The sequence below is a fragment of the Oncorhynchus clarkii genome, chromosome 3 (genome assembly GCF_045791955.1).
Source record: "Oncorhynchus clarkii lewisi isolate Uvic-CL-2024 chromosome 3, UVic_Ocla_1.0, whole genome shotgun sequence".
Classification (NCBI taxonomy): Eukaryota; Metazoa; Chordata; class Actinopteri; order Salmoniformes; family Salmonidae; genus Oncorhynchus; species Oncorhynchus clarkii.
In genome coordinates this window covers 11,035,131-11,055,705 of record NC_092149.1, presented here as the reverse complement: position 1 = coordinate 11,055,705, position 20,575 = coordinate 11,035,131, and the positions used below count along the sequence as shown (strand labels likewise).

Below are 20,575 nucleotides of genomic sequence, written 5' to 3'. Positions count from 1 at the left end.
TTTTGTAATATTCACACAGTCGTGTGTACATTGTTGCGCGTAAAATGTGAAGAAATAATATTTTATCAATATTTTAAGCTTAACAGTCCAATCTGTTCCATCAGCCCTATTAATTGATAAGGTGGATACCTCCACTACACTGCTTTGACAGGTATCAGTGGGGATTAAGAAGTGAGTATATGCAATGCCCACTGAAAAACAAGTGAGTATACAGCCTATACCTGTGTGTGCTATTCACTACACCACTGCCACTTGCAAATGTTTTCTGGTTCTTATACTGTCAATGAACTATATAAGTAGACCAAACCCAGCTGCTGGCCTTGGTGTATATGGGAGAACCACCCCTTAAAGAGGCAGTGCAGTCCAAAATGTTATTTACACTATGAGGTCGATGTACTGTGATATCCTATCTGCCAATCAGGGCTGTGTATGTAAATATTTTTTTCACATGTATATCAACAGGGGCCAACAAGACCAGACTGAGCATTTCAATGGCAAAAGGAGGATCAGGGAAATAAGATATTAAACATATAATGACATTATTTTCATGAAATAAACACACACAATGATTTATTAGACATACGGTGATTGCTTAAAAATACAATTCAAAATACAGAGAAAAATATATTTAACAAAATAAAGAAAAGACTGGGGGCTTAAGTAGCTGGTAAACGAGTGGAACATCTTCATGTATCTATCATCTTTGGCTTTAATTTAGCTGCAGCCACGCCAGCGCACGTGGGGATGAATTTAGCGCGCTTGGTGACATGCCTCGCGCCCGCTGCCAGATCACAGTGAGAGACGCGCTTAAAATCAACTACACACACAGCAGCAAAAAGCCGAGTAAACGTTAAAGTCAGTTGAGATAGGCCACCGGTAAGTTGCTAACTAACAGACATGCCATAACTGAGGCGCACATTCTATATGCAAACTAACAGTAGCCAAATTATGATATAATGATTGACGTGACAAAGTTCAGGCCAAAGTTGTCTGCGTGTCTTTGTGTAGCCTAGAGAGTATATGACGGTGCCTGGTGATGTCAAAGGAAGAGCCCTGTCTGGGCTCCCCAATATGAATAGAGAAGAGGAGGAGGAGGAAGAATCACATGAGGTGAGAGCAACAGTGAACACACACACACACACACACACATGTCATGTGTGCTAAACCAACTACAAACAATGGGCCAAGGCAGATTAAGATAATGTGTGTGTGTGTCCAGGTGTTGCTGAGTGTGTTTGCCCAGCATGGGCAGTTGGGGTTGTGTTTCTATGACAGCAGAGACTTCACTCTGCACTACATGCCTGACACCTCAGACAACCACGAGCTCCAACTGTTGGCCAGAGGTATATACTAAAGTTAAACACACATACACTTACACACACTAACCAGAGGTAGTCAGTACCCACACCTAAACTACTAACTGACCCAAACACATTTCTCCCTCCCCCTGTCCTCTCCCCCTCCCTCCCGCTGGTCCCCTTCTCCCCTGTCCTCTCCCCCTCTCCCTCCCCCTGTTCTCCTCTTCTTCTCCTCTCCTTCCCCCTGTCCCCGGTCCCCTGCCCCTGTTCCCCCCCTCCCCTCTCACCCTCCCTCTCTCAGTGGTTCAGGAGGTGAGCCCTCATGTGATCATTACCAGTGCTAAGCAGGAACGTTGCATGGTCCAGTTCATGCAGGGATTGGGTGAGAAGGAGCACCGCACAGGGAGGACTGGGGAAGGGAAAACTTTAGGCTGGCCGGGGAGGGGTGATGGTTAAGGTGGAGGGTAAAGGTTAATGCTAAAAAAATCTTTATACATTTGCACTTTCTCCCCCTTTCTCACTTTATCTGCTTGCCCTTCTATCGCTCTCTCTCAAGCTCTCTTCTATCTCTAACTCTTCTTTTTCACTCTCTTCTATCCCCCTCTCTCTTTCTGACTCCCTCTCTTCTCCCTGCTTCCAGGGGCCAACCCAGACTACAGGCCTGAGGTGGTGACCTATCCCTATGTGGACTTTGGTAAGAACAGCTGCCTTGCCTGTAGCAATACACTAGGTATTGTTCTCAGTGTAACTTTTGAACATCATTAGTCAAGTTTTCAGTTACAGATTCTCTCTCTCCCTCTTTTTACCACAGGTCTGGAGGTCAGTAAGCAGAGGCTTACTCCGAGAGAGAGAGAATCTCCTAACTCTTCTCCTTCGACTCCCCCCTCATGGTGAGTTCTCCTCCCCCCTCATGGTGAGTTCTCCTCCCCCCTCATGGTGAGTTCTCCTCCCCCCTCATGGTGAGTTCTCCTCCCCCCTCATGGTGAGTTCTCCTCCCCCCTCATGGTGAGTTCTCCTCCCCCCTCATGGTGAGTTCTCCTCCCCCCTCATGGTGAGTTTTCCTCCCCCCTCATGGTGAGTTCTCCTCCCCCCTCATGGTGAGTTCTCCTCCCCCCTCATGGTGAGTTCTCCTCTCCCCTCATGGTGAGTTCTCCTCTCCCCTCATGGTGAGTTCTCCTCTCCCCTCATGGTGAGTTCTCCTCCCCCCTCATGGTGAGTTCTCCTCCCCCCTCATGGTGAGTTCTCCTCCCCCCTCATGGTGAGTTCTCCTCCCCCCTCATGGTGAGTTCTCCTCCCCCCTCCATGGTGAGTTCTCCTCCCCTCTTCATGGTGAGTTCTCCTCCCCTCTTCATGGTGAGTTCTCCTCCCCTCTTCATGGTGAGTTCTCCTCCCCTCTTCATGGTGAGTTCTCCTCCCCCCTTCATGGTGAGTTCTCCTCCCCTCTTCATGGTGAGTTCTCCTCCCCTCTTCATGGTGAGTTCTCCTCCCCTCTTCATGGTGAGTTCTCCTCCCCTCTTCATGGTGAGTTCTCCTCCCCCCTCATGGTGAGTTCTCCTCCCCCTTGTTCCAGGAAAATAACCTCACACTGACATTTGAGATTCAATTGAAAATGTTGTGTGTGTGTGTGTTTATTTGTGTGTGTGTGTGTCCTAGCTGCGGTCAGTAGGTGCGTTGCTGAAGTGTCTGGACAGGAGGAGAGTGGGAGTGGAGCTAGAGGACAGCAGTGTGGGAGTCCCCATCTTACAGTTCCACACCTACACACTGTAAGACACACACACAAAACACACATGCAGAGAGATAGGTCAGTTGTGTATATGTATTGTGGTTTAATGTTTTTTTCACATCTGAATTTCATTCCTCTTACAGGAAAGATGTAGTGTACGTGGACCAGGATACTTACAGGTCAGTCCCCCTGGAGACAAACACACACACACACACACACACACACACTCGGCCATGTTTGTTGTGTGTGTTCCAGCGTACTGCAGATCTTCAAGTCGGAGCTGCACCCCTCTGTGTACAAGCTGCAGTCTGGGGAGAAGGAAGGGCTCAGTCTCTATGGTAACACACATTATGGGAAGTTAATGCGCTGATGTGATGTCAGTACATTCTCACACTCGCATTATGAGAAGCGGTGATCTCTCAGTCGTGTTTCCTGTAGTGACAATGTCATGAGTGTTGGTGTCTCTGTTTCAGGGATACTGAATCACTGCAGGTGCAAGTTTGGCTCCAAACTGCTTCGGTGAGGAAAACCTGTTCTCATGGTTGAAGTGTCAGAAACCAACCACACACAGATTATATCTGAGAAACATAATCAATACCTCAGTACCTGTTTGTGGTGCGTAGTCATAATCTCTACCCCTCCTTGTTCTGCTAGATGTTGGTTATTGTGAAATCCTCTCTCCCTCTCAGCCAGTGGTTTCTGAGGCCTACTTGTGACCTGGCGGTGTTGAACAGGAGACAGGAAGTTGTGAGATTCTTCTCCTGTCCACGCAACTCTGACTCCCTAAACACTTTGCAGTCCTCCCTACGCAACATCAGGAACATCCCGGTAACCATGACCTGTGAACTTTACCCCTCAGCGCCATGCAGGCCTCAGTCTGCAACATCAGTTATGAGTATGAATTTTCTGTAATAAAGAGTATTATTTCTCCTGCTGTAGACTCTCCTGCGTTCGATGTCTCTGTCTCACACCAAAGTCTCTGACTGGCAGGGTCTCTACAAGGTAGGAGTTCTACGGCCATTTATCTATATGAATAGCATGTCTGAATGTGTATTAGACAAATTACGGTGCAGTGTGAATAGTGTGTGTTTGTGTGTGTGTCTGTGTTGTAGACAGTGTATAGTGCGGTGTGTATCAGGGACACAGTGCGCTCCCTGCCTCAGTCCATCCAACTCTTCCAGGAGATCAGTGAGGGATTCTCAGATGACCTTTACTACATCGCCTCGCTCATCAGCAGAGTGGTGGGACACACAGTACACACGTCAGGTGCAGCTCCCATGTTCTGGATGTCAATGTGTTTCATTCTCATTTTATTCTGTGATTTGTGTCTTGTATAGGTGGACTTTGAGGGCAGTTTAGCAGAAAACCGTTTCACTGTCAAACCCAATGTGGACCCTGCTATAGACGAGAGTGAGTGTTCATACCATTAGGGTTATGTTAGCTGAAGGTTAGGGTCATCTTAATCACCTCCGTCTGCTCCCTCTGCCAGAGAAGAGGAGGATGATGGGACTGTCTGACTTCCTGACGGACGTGGCTCGCAGAGAGCTGGAGCACCTGGACACCCGCATCCCCTCCTGCTGCGTCATCTACATCCCCCTGGTCTGACATCTACTACTACTGTTTGTCTACATCCCCCTGGTCTGACATCTACTACTACTACTACTGTCTGTCTGTACATCCCCCTGATCTGACATCCATCATGAGGTTACCCATCCCTGGTTTACACGATAACAAGGATGCTAAATGCTAATCAAATAAATCTAAAGTGTACCTTGCTGACTGTCAGGATCAACAAGATGCCGATGCTTTCTAAATATCCATAAAATGAGGTTAAATTGTAATCTGGATGTCCTATACTATCAACATAATTTATTTATCTCTTTCTCAGATAGGGTTCCTGCTCTCAGTCCCTCGGTTGCCCAGCATGGTGGAGAAAGAGGACTTTGAGAGAGGGCCTTGACTTCATGGTGCGTGTATGATACATGTGTATGTTTGCTCCCACTGTGTGTGTGTGTGTGTGTGTGTGTGTGTGTGTGTGTGTGTGTGTGTGTGTGTGTGTGTGTGTCTGAAGAGCGTCTGCACTACCGCAGTCAGAGAACCAAGGAGCTAGATGACCTGCTGGGAGACTTAGCCTGACCTTTGGTGTCACAGTGTGTCAGCCCTCCCCTCTTTCTCTCGCTCCTCTTCTCTCGTTTCTCTCTGTCCTCTCTAAAATGGGGACAAACATAATCCAGAAAAATAAATATCAGAACGAGCAATGTCAGAGACCGGAATATAAATATATATACCACGGGGTTGGTGGCACCTTAATTGGGGAGAACGGGCTCATGCTAATGAAGTGGAATGGTATCAAAAACAGCAAACAAATCAAACATGCGCCGAATGCAACATGCAACCTTACCATGAAATGCTTACTTACAAGCCCATAAACAACAATACAGTGAAAGAAATGAGAGTTAAGAAAATATTTACTAAATAAACTAAAGTAAAAATGTTAATAAAAAGTAACACAATAAAATTGCATAACAGTAACGAGGCTATATACAGGGGGTACAGGTACCAAGTCAATGTGCGTTGGTACCAGTGGCGATTTTAGCATGTAAATCTTGGTGGATCGAAAAAAAACTATTGTGGGATGCATGCCAGCAAAGCCACTACACAACACGACACTTAACAATACATTAATTGCACTATAACGGTGACAAACGGTGCCCAATAACTGTTAGGGCTTCCATAAAGCTGTCCCAACAGCAGTCCCAACATCTTGCCACTGCTACACCTGGCTGTCAGCGGAGACTTGTCTGTCAGCGAAACAGTTAATTCAGTCTCATTTACTGCCTTTAAAAAAACATAGCTGATATGTAACCTTTATTTAACTAGGCAAGTCAGTTAAGAACAAATTCTTATTTACAATGACGGCCTACCCCGGGACAAACTTGGACGACGCTGGGCCAATTGTGCGCCGCCCTGTGGGACTCCCAATCACGGCTGGATGGGATACAGCCTGGAAATGGTTGACTTGTTTAAAAAAATGTGGTTTCTATTGACAATTGAGATGTACAAACTATGGCATAAGGGGATGACAAGCGAATAACAGGCAATCCGTAATTTTGATTAAGACATTCATGAGCAAGCTAGGACAGACATAGTCAATATACAGTGGGGCAAAAAAGTTTTTAGTCAGCCACCAATTGTGCAAGTTCTCCCACTTAAAAAGATGAGAGGCCTGTAATCTTCATCATAGGTACACTTCAACTATGACAGACAAAATTAGGGGAAAAAATCCAGAAAATCACATTGTAGGATTTTTAATGAATTTATTTGCAAATTATGGTGGAAAATAAGTATTTGGTCAATAACAAAAGTTTATCTCAATACTTTGTTATATACCCTTTGTTGGCAATGACAGAGGTCAAACGTTTTCTGTAAGTCTTCACAAGGTTTTCACACACTGTTGCTGGTATTTTGGCCCATTCCTCCATGCAGATCTCCTCTAGAGCAGTGATGTTTTGGGGCTGTTGCTGGGCAACATGGACTTTCAACTCCCTCCAAAGATTTTCTATGGGGTTGAGATCTGGAGACTGGCTAGGCCACTCCAGGACCTTGAAATGCTTCTTACGAAGCCACTCCTTCGTTGCCCGGGCGGTGTGTTTGGGATCATTGTCATGCTGAAAGATCCAGCCACGTTTCATCTTCAATGCCCTTGCTGATGGAAGGAGGTTTTCACTCAAAATCGTCTGGCACTGCAGGATTTGAGTCTACTGATGAGAGGCTTTGATACTTTGGTCCCAGCTCTCTGCAGGTCATTCACTAGGTCCCCCCGTGTGGTTCTGGGATTTTTGCTCACCGTTCTTGTGATCAATTTGACACCACGGGGTGAGATCTTGCGTGCAGCCCCAGATCGAGGGAGATTATCAGTGGTCTTGTATGTCTTCCATTTCCTAATAATTGCTCCCACAGTTGATTTCTTCAAACCAAGCAGATTGAGTCTTCCCAGTCTTCCCAGCCTGGTGCAGGTCTACAATTTTGTTTCTGGAGTCCTTTGACAGCTCTTTGGTCTTGGCCATAGTGGAGTATTGTGACTGTTTGAGGTTGTGGACAGGTGTCTTTTTTATACTGATAAGTATAAGTTCAAACCGGTGCCATTAATACAGGTAACGAGTGGAGGACAGAGGAGCCTCATAAAGAAGAAGTTACAAGTCTGTGAGAGCCAGAAATCTTGCTTATTTGTAGGTGACCAAATACTTATTTTCCACCATAATTTGCAATTGAATTCATTAAAAATCCTATAATGTGATTTTCTGGATTTTTTTTTTCTAATTTTGTCTTTCCATAGTTGAAGTTTTTAAGTGGGAGAACTTGCACAATTGGTGGCTGACTAAATACTTTTTTGCCCCACTGTAACTATTTGTTCAGCACTTTTGAAATGTATAGCAACATAATTCAGAACATGGGCCGTTCTTAGTGTTCTCCCTGTACACCAAGTCAAAACTTATGATAAATAAATGGGGCATATAAGCAGACAATGAAAGGTCTTACAATATTCAATGATTACATTTCTAAAAAAAACAGGTTATAGTCTACATGTGCACCACCAAGTCAGAACAAAATTAAGAAGTGAAAATAGACCAAATTATTTGGGTGAGGCACATGGGCTACTAACAGCTTACTACACAACATTCACTTAGTATTACTGTCTTAGCTACAGTATACATATCTCCCTGCCATATTACATAATTTATGCAGCGGCATACAATACATTTTTGGACTCAACTTGTTATATGCTGTGCTCACTTGAGCAGGAAGGTGGCGCGGCGGTCCTTTGTGGGCAAATTTTGTCATCAGTCTGGCATTCTCTAGATTTATTGTGCTTTCAAGACAACTGGGACTATAGGAAAAGGAGGGCTGGTGAGGCCCCTATTAACATCGCGGGGCTGAAGTGGAGCGGGTCGAGAGTTTCAAGTTCCTTGGTGTCCACATCACCAACAAACTATCATGGTCCAAACTCACCAAGACAGTTGTGAAGAGGGCACGACAACACCTTTTCCCCCTCAGGAGAATGAAAAGATTTGGCATGGGTCCCCAGATCCTCAAAAAGCTCTACAGCTGCATCCTGACTGGTTGCATCACGGCCTGGTATAGCAACTGCTCGGCATCTGACTATAAGGCAAAGCAAAGGCTAGCTTTTTCAAGCAGAAATTTGCCCTCTGTAGCTCTAACTCCAAAAAGTTTTGGGAACTGTGAAGTCCATGGAGAACAAGAGTACCTCCTCCAGCTGCCCACTGCACTGAGGCTAGGTAACACTGTCACCACCGTTAAATCCATGATAATCGAAAATTACAATCAGCATTTCCCTATGGCTGACCATGCCTTCTTCCTGGCTACTCCAACCCCGGCCAATAGCCCCCCCCCGCGCCTCCCCAGCTTCTCCTTAATCTAAAACCAGATAGCAGATGTTCTGAAAGAGCTGCAAAACCTGGACCCGTACAAATCAGCTGGGCAAGACAATCTGGACCCTCTCTTTCTAAAACTATCCGCCGCCATTGTTGCAACCCCTATTACCAGCCTGTTCAACCTCTTTTGTATTGTCCAAGATCCCTAAAGATTGGAAAGCTGCCAGGGTCACCCCCCTCTTCAAAGGGGGTGACACTCTAGACCCAAACTGCTATAGACCTATATCTATCCTGCCTCTCTAAAGTCTTCGAAAGCCAAGTTAATAAACAGATCACTGACCATTTCGAATCCCACCGTACCTTCTCCACTGTGCAAACTGGTTTCCAAGCCGGTCACGGGTGCACCTCAGCCACGCTCAAGGTACTAAATGATATCATAACCGCCATCGATAAAATACAGTACTGTGCAGCCATCTTCATCGACCTGGCCAAGGCTTTCGACTCTGTCAATCACCGTATTCTTATCGGCAGACTCAATAGCCTTGGTTTCTCTAATGACTGCCTCACCTGGTTCACCAACTACTTTGCAGACAGAGTTCAGTGTGTCAAATTGGAGGGCCAGTTGTCCGGACCTCTGGCAGTCTCTATGGCGGTACCACAGGGTTCAATTCTCGGGCTGACTCTTTTCTCTGTATACATCAATGATGTCGCTCTTGCTGTGGGTGATTCCCTGATCCACCTCTACGCAGACGACACCATTCTGTATACTTTCTGGCCCTTCCTAGGACACTGTGCTAACTTGCCTCCAAACGAGGTTCAATGCCATACAGCGTCTGTCGTGACGTTGTATTAGTTAATGTGACGACTGTTGTTCATCGAATGATTAAAGTTTCTAATTGCATGATTAACTGAATCAAGCCATTATTAACTCATTAACCTGGGGCACCATGTGAAAACTTGTTTTTATTGAGTTTCTATTTCCCAAATTAACTCAAAGAATATCAGAATATTTATTTTACAACAGCCGCTAATTAACCAGTTGCCTCTACCAATCTCGTTCTGAACGTCGTATAGCCCGTGAATCTGCACGGACCCGGGTCTCACCAATGAGTTCGTACCACACCAATCTTAGTTGTATATTTATTTACTAAAAAGCTAAAATGATGATAAAAGATACACATAGACAAAACACATTATAGGATATTGATTAGAACTTAATATAACGGGCCAACACACTATGGCGCGTGTTACCCACAATGGGGATTTCAAAATGGAGAGAAAAAAGAAAGCACACGAGAAATATACATTTGGGTGAATTTGTCAGCTTTGCTAATCTAACCCTAGCCTTGCCCCAAGCTGCCGCTCTTATGGGTCAGAATATAATGATGTAATTACGTGGGGATGATCTCCGAGGATTCTCTGCGTAGAACATTCAGACTGCACGATGACGCACTACTCTGCGCACCTTTCTGATCGTCCTCCCGATGTCAGTGTCCTTTTGGCTTAGGAGTCTGTTTCCTCACCCTTTGCTCTGGAAGGGGTCTTCTGAGGACAGACAGCTCTGTAGCGCAGAGCTCACAACATAGGAATGAAACCCTTTAGATACCACGATTCGATGGGAGATGGAGGCTAGGTGGTTCGACTTGAATTCACCCGCTTAGACACAGCTACTCATCCGTAGCTTGGGTAGAAAAGGCTTTCTTTGTCTTCAAACTTGCGTTGCGTTCTGGGTTCGTTGCAGCTTGGGTCACGTAGTCTCCCTGTAAATTCTATGGGCGTAACCTCCTTTGGGGCAATTCTCTGGGCGTACCAAGTTAATGAGGCAAGGTCTAGATTTGATTCAAATCCAATTTTAGACAACTAACTTAACATTTCATCTTCCCCAAAACATTCTCTTCGATTTTGATATTTTCCATACAATGTATAAGCATCAAACATCTACTAGGAAAATTCTTCATGTTACAATGTTTACGTAAGAACGTAATCTATTAACCTTTAATAACAAAACAAAAATTACGTACATTTTCATATTCCATCTATCGTCATGACCACCATTGTGGCTGACGGAAACCATTGTTCCTGTTTAATGTTCTGAGGCTGGTTCTCAATAGTAACAGGACAAAGGAATTTGTCTGTGGCCTGAGATTTACCAGGGTCGTGAGGGGTCATAAAACCCCCCCACATCTTCAGACCCCTAGATCTCTCCTCCTCTGTTGGAGTTGAGAGATAATCTGTAGGGTTGTGGTCTCCTGTAACCTGACCTGATCAGGACAGTCATGACAACTCCTTCCGTGGCCTCCAACTGCTCTTAAACGCTAGTAAAACCAAATGCCTGCTTTTCAACCGTTTGCTACCCGCCCGCCCGACTAGCATCACCACCCTGGACGGTTCTGACCTAGAATATGTGGGAAACTATAAATACCTAGGTGTCTGGCTAGACTGTAACTCTCCTTCCAGACTCATATCAAACATCTCCAATCTAAAATCAAATCTAGAGTCGGCTTTCTATTTCGCAACAAAGCCTCCTTCACTCACGCCGCCAAACTTATAAGCAGTGGCGTGCCGTGGGCCTGGGCCTTCAGTGAGGTCCTACACAGTCCCACCCGAATTAATCCACCTCTTATTACCATCATTATGATGCCATGGCTCTAGACACTATACATTTAGACAAACACAGTATAACCAGGCGTTGCGTCACCTTGAAATTTACATTTTTATTCAGAGAATTGCAGGGGAAGAGTACAATACCTTTTCATTGTGCAGCTCCCGTTGCCCTGCACGCTTGTTCGTTGCGCTGTAGATCCACTCGGGTGTCCCCAAAAGTTTTCAAAAGCACCATTGCTTGTAAGTGCCCAGCCGTACTTTGGTGTCTCGTTGCTGCCTTGGTTAGACAACTCAAGTTTGCAAAGCCAGTGTGGCTCCAAACACCAAATCGATCACTTGCAAATAATAGGCATTCCCAGCAGTACAGTTTGCAGTGCTTCTCGGAGCCTGTGAGCCAGGGCGCTCGTAGTTGTGACTTTGAAAGTGGCGAACGAACCCCTTTCCTGCCTGTGACAGGCTTTGTAGCGTCGGCGTCGGGCGACCTCTCCTGACAATTTCTAACTTTTCTTGAAAAGTTTGTCTTGAGAATGGCGTTATAATTATATCCTCGACCAAATCGATATCTTCTCCTCCTTTCGCCATTGTGGGTTGAAAAAACGGCTTAGTAGTACGAGAATTAATTTGTTTATCAAATTCAGTTTCCTAGTTCTGAGGTTCTGCATAGACCTGCCCATATAGGACCTGCCTCTCAATATTGGTAATCCAATCAAAAGACGTGCACGCACTACGCCTGCTAGCTGGCTCCCGTGTAACACTGGAGCCAGCCAGCAGGCGTACAATAGCCAACTCTAAAGCTGATTGGTTGACACTAAATTTTAATTTCCTTTCACTTTAAGCTACAAGCACCCGCACTGTTGATTCTGAAGGACTGAGGGCAGGTTTTAGACCCCTAGCAACACATGATGGCTGAATATGATTGGATAAAATATCTAACATAAAGACCAGCCCTCCAAATCTCAACCTGGGGCTGGAAGCAGTGCAACCAAGAGGAAAGCTATGAAATGAAGAGTATAACTCTTACTCTGGGGGATAATTTAATACATATTTGTGGGAAAATATATATTTAAAAAAATATATATTCTGATGATGTTTAGGCCAGCAGAGAAGGCCTTGCTGGCCTTGACGGCCCACCACTGTCTATAAGTCTATGCTAGGTAAAGCTCCGCCTTGTCTCAGCTCACTGGTCACGATAACAACACCCACCATAGCACACGTTTCAGCAGGTATATCTCACTGATCATCCCCAAAGCCAACACCTCATTTGGCCGCCTTTCCTTCCAGTTCTCTGCTACCAGAGACTGGAACGAATTGCAAAAATCTCTGAAGCTGCTATCTGAGCAGCTAACTGATCACTGCAGCTGTACATAGTCCATCTGTAAATAGCCCACCCAATCTACCTACCTCATCCCCATACTGTTTTTATTTACGTTTCTGCTATTTTGCACACCAGTATCTCTACTTGCACATCATCATCATCTTCTCATTTATCACTCCAGTGTTAATCTGCTAAATTGTAATTCTTCGCTACTATGGCCTATTTATTGCCTACCTCATGCCTTTTGTACACACTGTATATAGACTTTCTTTTTTCTACTGTGTCATTGACTTGTTTATTGTGTTATTTACTTTTTTATTGTTTATTCCATGTGTAACTCTGTTGTATGTGCCACACTGCTTTGCTCTATCTTGGCCAGGTCGCAGTTGTAAATGAGAACTTGTTCTCAAGTAGCCTACCTGGTTAAATAAAGGTGATATAAAAATAAAACTGGGGCCAATCTTCGTGACATCTAGGACCTGTATACTAGTGTCAGAGGAAGGCCCAAAAGATTGTTAAAACCTGTTGGGGCTAGGGGGGCACAAGGAGTTCCTTGAAGGGAACACGCCCTCCCATTCAGCTGATAAAAATATTATTTAGAAATATTTAACTTTCACAAGTCCAATACAGGAAATGAAAGATAAACATCTTGTTAAACTACCCATCGTGTCCGATTTTTAAAATGTTTTACAGCGAAAACACAACTTATATTTATGTTAGATGACCACCAAATTCAAAAACACACAGAGCGGTATTTCACAGTCACAAAAGCATAAATATAGACAAAATGAATCACTAACCTTTGATTATCTCCATCAGATGACACTCATAGGACATCATGTTATACATGTATTTGTGTGTTTTGTTCGATAATGTGCATATATATATAATTATTATATATATATATAATCTCAGTTTACATTGGCATGTTACGTGCAGAAATGTTTTGATTCCAAAACATCCGGTGATTTTGCAAAAATACTCACAATAAACATTGATAAAAGATGCAAGTGTTATTCGCAGAATTAAAGATAAATGTATCCTCTATGCAACCACTGTGTGAGATTTCTTTAAAAACTTAATAATCTGAGAACGGCGCTCAGAACCCAAAGAAATAGCCGCCATTTTGGCGTCAACAGAAGCTACAAAAAACACTAAATATTCACTTACCTTTGAATATCTTCATCATAAGGCAGTTCCAGGAATCCCAGTTTGACAACAAATGATTGATTTGTTCCAAAAAGCCCATAATTTAGCCACTTGTTAGCTTGTTCAGCCCAGCATTCAATCCTCAAAAAGCACGAGCAATTCCTCCAGGCAAAAACTCAAAAAGTTCCGTTACAGGTCGTAGAAACAAGTCAAATGATGTATGCAATCCATATTTAGGAGGTTTTAAACATTAATCAGCAATAAGGTTCCAACCGGAGAATTTCATTGTCTGACGAAACGCAAAGGAATAGTAAGACACTCTCTCGTGACCGCGCGTAATGAGACCGAGGCTTTCTACCAGACCACCCACACAAAGAGCTATTATGAGCCACTTCTTCATAGTAGAATCATACAACCAGACTCTAAAGACGGTGACATCTTGTGGAAGCTCTAGGAAGTGCATGCTCATCCATATCTAACATGGACATCCAATGGCACTGTTTTCTATATTGAGTTCTCACTTCCTGTTTGGATTTCTTCTCAGGTTCTTGTCTGCCATATGAGTTCTGTTTTACTCACAGACATAGTTCAAACAGTTTTAGAAACTTCGGAGTGTTTTCTAACCACCAGTAATAATACTATGCATATATTCCCATCTGGGAAAGAGTAGGAGGCCGTTAACTCTGGGCACGCCTTTCATCCAAAAGTGAAAATACTGCCCCCTTGCCTCAACAGGATATAAAGACCCCAGTCCCACCCAAGTCATAGACTGATCTCTCTGCTAACGCACAGCAAGTGGTACTGGCGCCAAGTCTAGGACCAAAAGGCTCCTTAACAGCTTCTACCCCCAAACCATAAGACTGCTATTATTAACAATTAATCAAATGGCCACCTGGACTATTTACACTGACCACGCCCCCCTTTGGTTTTACACGGCTGCTACTCGCTGTTTATTATCTATGCATAGTCACTTTACAAATTACCTTGACGAACCTGTATTCCCGCACGTTAACTCGGTACCGGTACCCCCTGTATATAGTCTCATTATTGTGATGTAATTTTCTTGTTATTTTAATTTTTTTACTTTAGTTTATTTAGGAAATATTTTCTTAACTCTATTTCTTGAACTGCATTGTTGATTAAGGGCTTGTTGTTTTCGGTGCAATATGATTACGTAGTACCAGTCTTGGACGGCATCAAACCAGGATGAGAAGCTAGTAACGCTAGCTAGCTATGCTAACTGATGCTGCAGTGCGTGTGCGTTCTCATCCTACAGTTACAAATAACATCAACTCTTTTCAAAATATTAAGTAGCAGTCTGCCTTTTAATTCCATCTTCCGTTGATTAGATATCTCCTAACTTTTGCCACACATGGAGACTGTGGTTGCAGCCTATTGGCACTTTGATGACTTAATATTGGCCAACAACAAGCTACACACACCAATCTCCACTCTTCTGAAAAGCAAGACCAGCAGCATAAATTATACCATTTCTGTCGCTTTCGACAGTCGCTTTCGGATATTTACTTGTCCCTTCCGGACAAGCCAGTTAAAATTACACATACCCAAGACCTGTGACAATCATATGAGATCCGACCCAGACCCTTGACTTTACAATTCAGGATCCGGACCTGCTCGGATCTCGGATCGGGTTTTCGGGTACAGGTGGACCCGTGAAGATCTCTAGCGTACAACCGAAGAAACTCTTTTGGAAAAAAATAAGTAGACCATACTCTCTGCATGTCTGAATATCTCTCTCTCTCTCTCTCTCTCTCTCTCTCTCTCTCTCTCTCTCTCTCTCTCTCAGACATGGAGACTGCGGTTATGACACAGCTGCAGACCACAGTCCTAGAGAGAAGCGCCTGTCTGTACAAGGTGTGCGTCTTTATGTGGTATCTCTGTGTGCACACTTACCTTTTTGTGGGATTATGCTATGTGTGTGTGTGTGTAGGTTCTGGATCTGAGTGCTGAGCTGGACTGTCTGATGGCACTGAGCCATGCCTCCCAGGAGTACGGACACACTACCCCCACTCTGGCCAACCACCACAGGATAACACTCAGACAGGCCAGGTACGCACACACAGACCCCATTTCAGCTGGCCCGACACCTGTATGAACCCCTAGGGTATCCAGGGAGGAGGTTAGAGAGGCAGATAAGGGTTGTTGTTGCTCAGATCTCTCTTTCTCTCACTCTCTCAGACACCCTCTGTTGGAGTTGTGTTCTCCTATGTTTGTGTCTAACTCCTTCCTGAGTTCTGAGACTCGGGGACGGGTCAAGATCATCACCGGACCCAACTCATCTGGCAAGAGCATCTACCTCAAACAGGCAAGGACACACACACACACTCACTCACTTACACGCACGCACACACACACACACACACACACACACACACGCACAGAAAGTGTCAAAGACAGATACAGTTCTTGAATTGTTTCAGGATAGATTGCTTTCTCTTCCTTCTGATTGGCTGGGTCAGGTGGGTCTGATTGTGTTCATGGCTCTGATTGGTTCTGACGTGCCAGCAAAGGAGGCAGAGATTGGTCTGGTTGACGGAATCTTCACACGCATGAAGAGCAGAGAATCTGTGTCTGTAGGACTCAGCACCTTCATGATAGACCTCAACCAGGTACATACACACTACGCCAGTGGTGGAAAAAGTACCAAATTGTCATACTTGAGTAAAAGTAAAGATACCTTAATAGAAAATGACCAGTAAAAGTGAAAGTCAGAGAGAGAGAGAGAATTAGAGGGAGCATACTTAAATTCACACAGGACACCAGATAAGACAGGAGAATTACACCAGATATAACAGACTGACCCTAGCCCCCCGGCACATAGACTATTGCAGTATAGATTCTGGAGGTTAAGACGGGGGGGGGGACACTTTGGCCCCGTCCAATGATAGCCCCGGTCAGGGCCAACCAGGCAGGATATCAATACTACTTGAGTAAAATGCTAAAACTATTTGGTTTTAAATGTACTTAAGTATTAAAATGACATGTAATTGCTAAAATATACTTAAAGATCAAGATGCACTATTCATAAATCGCTCCACCATTTCCTGGTTGCAAAAATCCGAATAGTTTGCCTTCAGTTTATGTGACAAAACAAGCAGTCATTGTGTAGAGAATCATTGTACCATCTAAACCGCTGTGAAATATATTTTCCGTAACCAAAACTATTGTATATTCAGCTTTTTGAAGCTGGTGTACAAAACCAAAAGTAAAAGACGCAAAAACAAATTTAAGAACGCGAAGCATAGAAATAGCCCAAATAGAACAGATCTATTGCTTCTTAGACTTGCTTTCAATGGGAATGAAAGATCTATAACTCACAATTCTATGTGAATTTGGTCAGGTCAACCAAAAAAATTACATTATGTATCAAAAGTAAAAGTATAAATCATGGGGGCCTCCCGAGTCTCTCGGGTTGCCACCAGAGACTCTGGGTTCGCGCCCAGGCTCTGTCGTAACCGGCCGCGACCGGGGGGTCCGTGGGGCGACGCACAATTTGGCCTAGCACTAACCAAGGTTGCCAGGTGCACGGTGTTTCCTCTGACACATTGGTGCAGCTGGCTTCCGGGTTGGATGCGCACTGTGTTAAGAAGCAGTGCGGCTTGGTTGGGTTGTGTATCGGAGGATGCATGACTTTCAACCTTCGTCTCTCCCGAGACCGTACGGGAGTTGTAGTGATGAGACAAGATAGTAGCTACTAAACAATTGGATACCACAAAATTGGGGAGAAAAAGGGGTATAATTATTATTTTTTTAAGTATAAATCATTTCAAATTCCTTATATTAAGCAAACCAGGTGGCACAATTATTATTTATATTTTTTAATATTGATAGCCAGAGGCACACTCCAACACTCAGACATCATTTACAAACAAAGCATGTGTGTTTAGTGAATCCGCCAGATCAGAGGCAGTATGTAAGCAGGGAAATTATCTTGATAAGTGCGTGAATTTGGCTAAGAATTTAAAATGTAACAAGTACTTTTGGGTGTCTGGGAAAATGTATGGGAGTAAAAAGTACATTAGTTTCATTAGGAATGTAGTGGAGTAAAAGTAAAAGTTTTCACAAATATAAATAGTAAAGTACAGATACCCCCCAAAAAACTACTTAAGTAGTACTTTAAAGTATTTTTACTTAAATACTTTACACCACTGCACTACAGACACACATGCATTTACCTATTCTCAGTGTGTCATACACGTATGTGTGTGTGTATGTCTGTGCTACAGATGGCTCATGCTCTGAACCACAGCAGCGGTCACTCACTGGTCCTGATTGATGAGTTTGGGAAAGGAACTAACACGGTGAGAGAGAGAGGGAAAGAGGGATGAAACACGTGAGAGACATGAAAGGAGGGATGGAGGAGAAAGTCTCTTACACTGCCCAGTTATTTGCCTTTCTTTGGGTCTTTCTATGTTTCAGTGTTTCAATGTGGGTCCAAGTAAACTGTTGAACTGTTTCTCACCAGGTGGATGGGCTTTCCCTTCTGGCGGCATCTATCTCTCATTGGTTGAAAAGAGTTCCAGCCGAGATTCCTCACATTCTATTGGCCACTAACTTCCACAGTCTGCTACAGCTGGGTCTCCTACCTTCCTCAGGCCTGCTGTCACTACTGGTACTGTGTGTGTGTGTGTGTGTGGTATCTGTCCCTTTCAGTATGTAAGGCTGGGATTTGTTGGGGAAAAACCCTTTAAACGGTGTATTGTCTGCCCTAAGCATGCCTTGGACTGAATTCCAGCCTTGATATGTGTGTTTGGTGTGCGTAGACTCTGGAGACAGCGGTGGATGGGGATGAATTGGTGTTTCTGTACCAGCTGAAGGATGGGATCTGTCGCTCCAGCTACGCAGCCAACATCGCTACACTGGCAGGCCTTCCCCCCAGCCTCGTACAGAGAGGAGTGGAGGTACGCTACACCACACACACACACACACACTAGCATAGCTGTGGGATTTAGGGGTGCTGCAGCATATATATAGAGAGTGTATTCGGAAAGTATTCAGACCTTGACTTTTTCCACGTTATGTTACATTACAGCCTTAAATACACACAATACCCCATAATGACAAAGCGAAAACAGCTTTTTAAAAACATTTTTTGCACATTTATTACAAATAAAAAACATACCTTATTTACATAAGTATTCAGACGCTTTTGCTATGAGATTCGAAATTGAGCTCGGGCGCATCCTTAGCTAGATGTCAGAATCACACCCCGTCCATCTTCATTGTCCTGGGCCTGACATTTGATCCTAGGCAATTTCCTCTTATCTGATTAGGTCAACCTTTCTAAATTAGCATCCACACAGTTTCATGGCCTAAACTTCGTTAATACTCACACTAATCAATCACTAAACAGGATACAAACAAACTACAAACTATTTATTTATTTTTTCTCCACAAAAGTAGTGCACTCCATCTTTAATAGTCCTTTTTTAACGGACTGATATAGCATCTGTAATGCAGCCCAAAAATATTTTTTTGGGGGGGGGTTTTCTACCAAAAATGTGTATATATAAAACACAGCCCCCACACTCCCAAACTACTTCCTGTGTCTATGCACACAAGTACAATAAGGCATCACATTTTTTTCAACAGAAATGCAAACTAAGAGTAAGTTATGTATGTGTTTGTGTAGGTATCTGAACTGTACAGAACAGGAAAGACCATTAAACGCATCGACCGACCATCTACAGAGGAGCAGGCAAACAAGTAAGTCACACACTCACACTGAACACACACACACAAAGTCAAATCAAATGTTCTTGGCCGAATACAACAGGTGTAGACAGTGTAATGCTTACTGACGAGCTCATTCCCAACAGTACAGAGTTAGAATAAGACAAATATTTCCTCAATAAATAGGAAATAGTAACACAATAATAACGAGGCTAAATACGAGGAGTACCTGTACCGGGTCAATGTGAGACCACCAGATTTTACATTTAAATAAGTTGAGATAAAAGAACGCATGTAAATGTGAACATGAATGAATGCCTCCACTTCAGTTTACACTTAACGTTTTTTCTTGCACTGTAACCAATGATTTATGAAAACTGACTTGATAGGTTGATGTCCTCATTGTGGTTTTACACACGTTATTAGAATAGTTATGAAATAAATGCACATTGTTATATTTGGTAACACTTGCTTATTTTCCCTCGACAACAACCCCATTTGATGCACTGAACGGATGTGGGTGGATCAATGTCTACGTAAGGTGGCTAATTATAAACACTCACAAACGCTCTGAGGAAGGTCTAGAAGTCGATACGTTAAGTTTTTAAAGAGCAGTGATACTATCAAGACCGGTGTGCAGGTTTCCTCTTTTTCTCATCTTATTCAGCTGTTACCATTCACCTGCAACAAAGATGGCTCAGGTGAACATTTATATAAGTTATTCTGCCTGCAATACATACGCACAATCACCAACAGGTGTTTTCTTTGTGTGTGTGTCCCTGTCAGGTGTGTTTGTGTAGTGAAGAAGTTTCTGTGTGTGAACCTTGAGGACCAGAGTGTGGATCTGCAGTGCTACATGAAGGAGGAGTTGCTTCCCTCTGGAGGAGACCTGCTCTAACAGCAACACTACTGTTGTCTGTCTAACAGCAACACTACTGTTGTCTGTCTAACAGCAACGCTACTGTTGTCTGTCTAACAGCAACACTACTGTTGTCTGTCTAACAGCAACACTACTGTTGTCTGTCTAACAGCAACACTATTGTATACCAGTACTACTGTTGTCTGTCTAACAGCAACACTACTGTATACCAGTACTACTGTTGTCTGTCTAACAGCAACGCTACTGTTGTCTGTCTAACAGCAACGCTACTGTTGTCTGTCTAACAGCAACGCTACTGTTGTCTGTCTAACAGCAACGCTACTGTTGTCTGTCTAACAGCAACGCTACTGTTGTCTGTCTAACAGCAACGCTACTGTTGTCTGTCTAACAGCAACGCTACTGTTGTCTGTCTAACAGCAACGCTACTGTTGTCTGTCTAACAGCAACGCTACTGTTGTCTGTCTAACAGCAACGCTACTGTTGTCTGTCTAACAGCAACGCTACTGTTGTCTGTCTAAC

The 20,575-nt window shown here is 43.8% G+C and overlaps 1 pseudogene; it reads left to right on the top strand.

Annotated features, from left to right (window-relative positions):
• The first annotated feature begins 796 nt into the window (after positions 1 to 796).
• LOC139405710 (mutS protein homolog 5-like) lies at positions 797 to 20,216 on the top strand (annotated as a pseudogene).
• Positions 20,217 to 20,575: the final 359 nt, after the last annotated feature.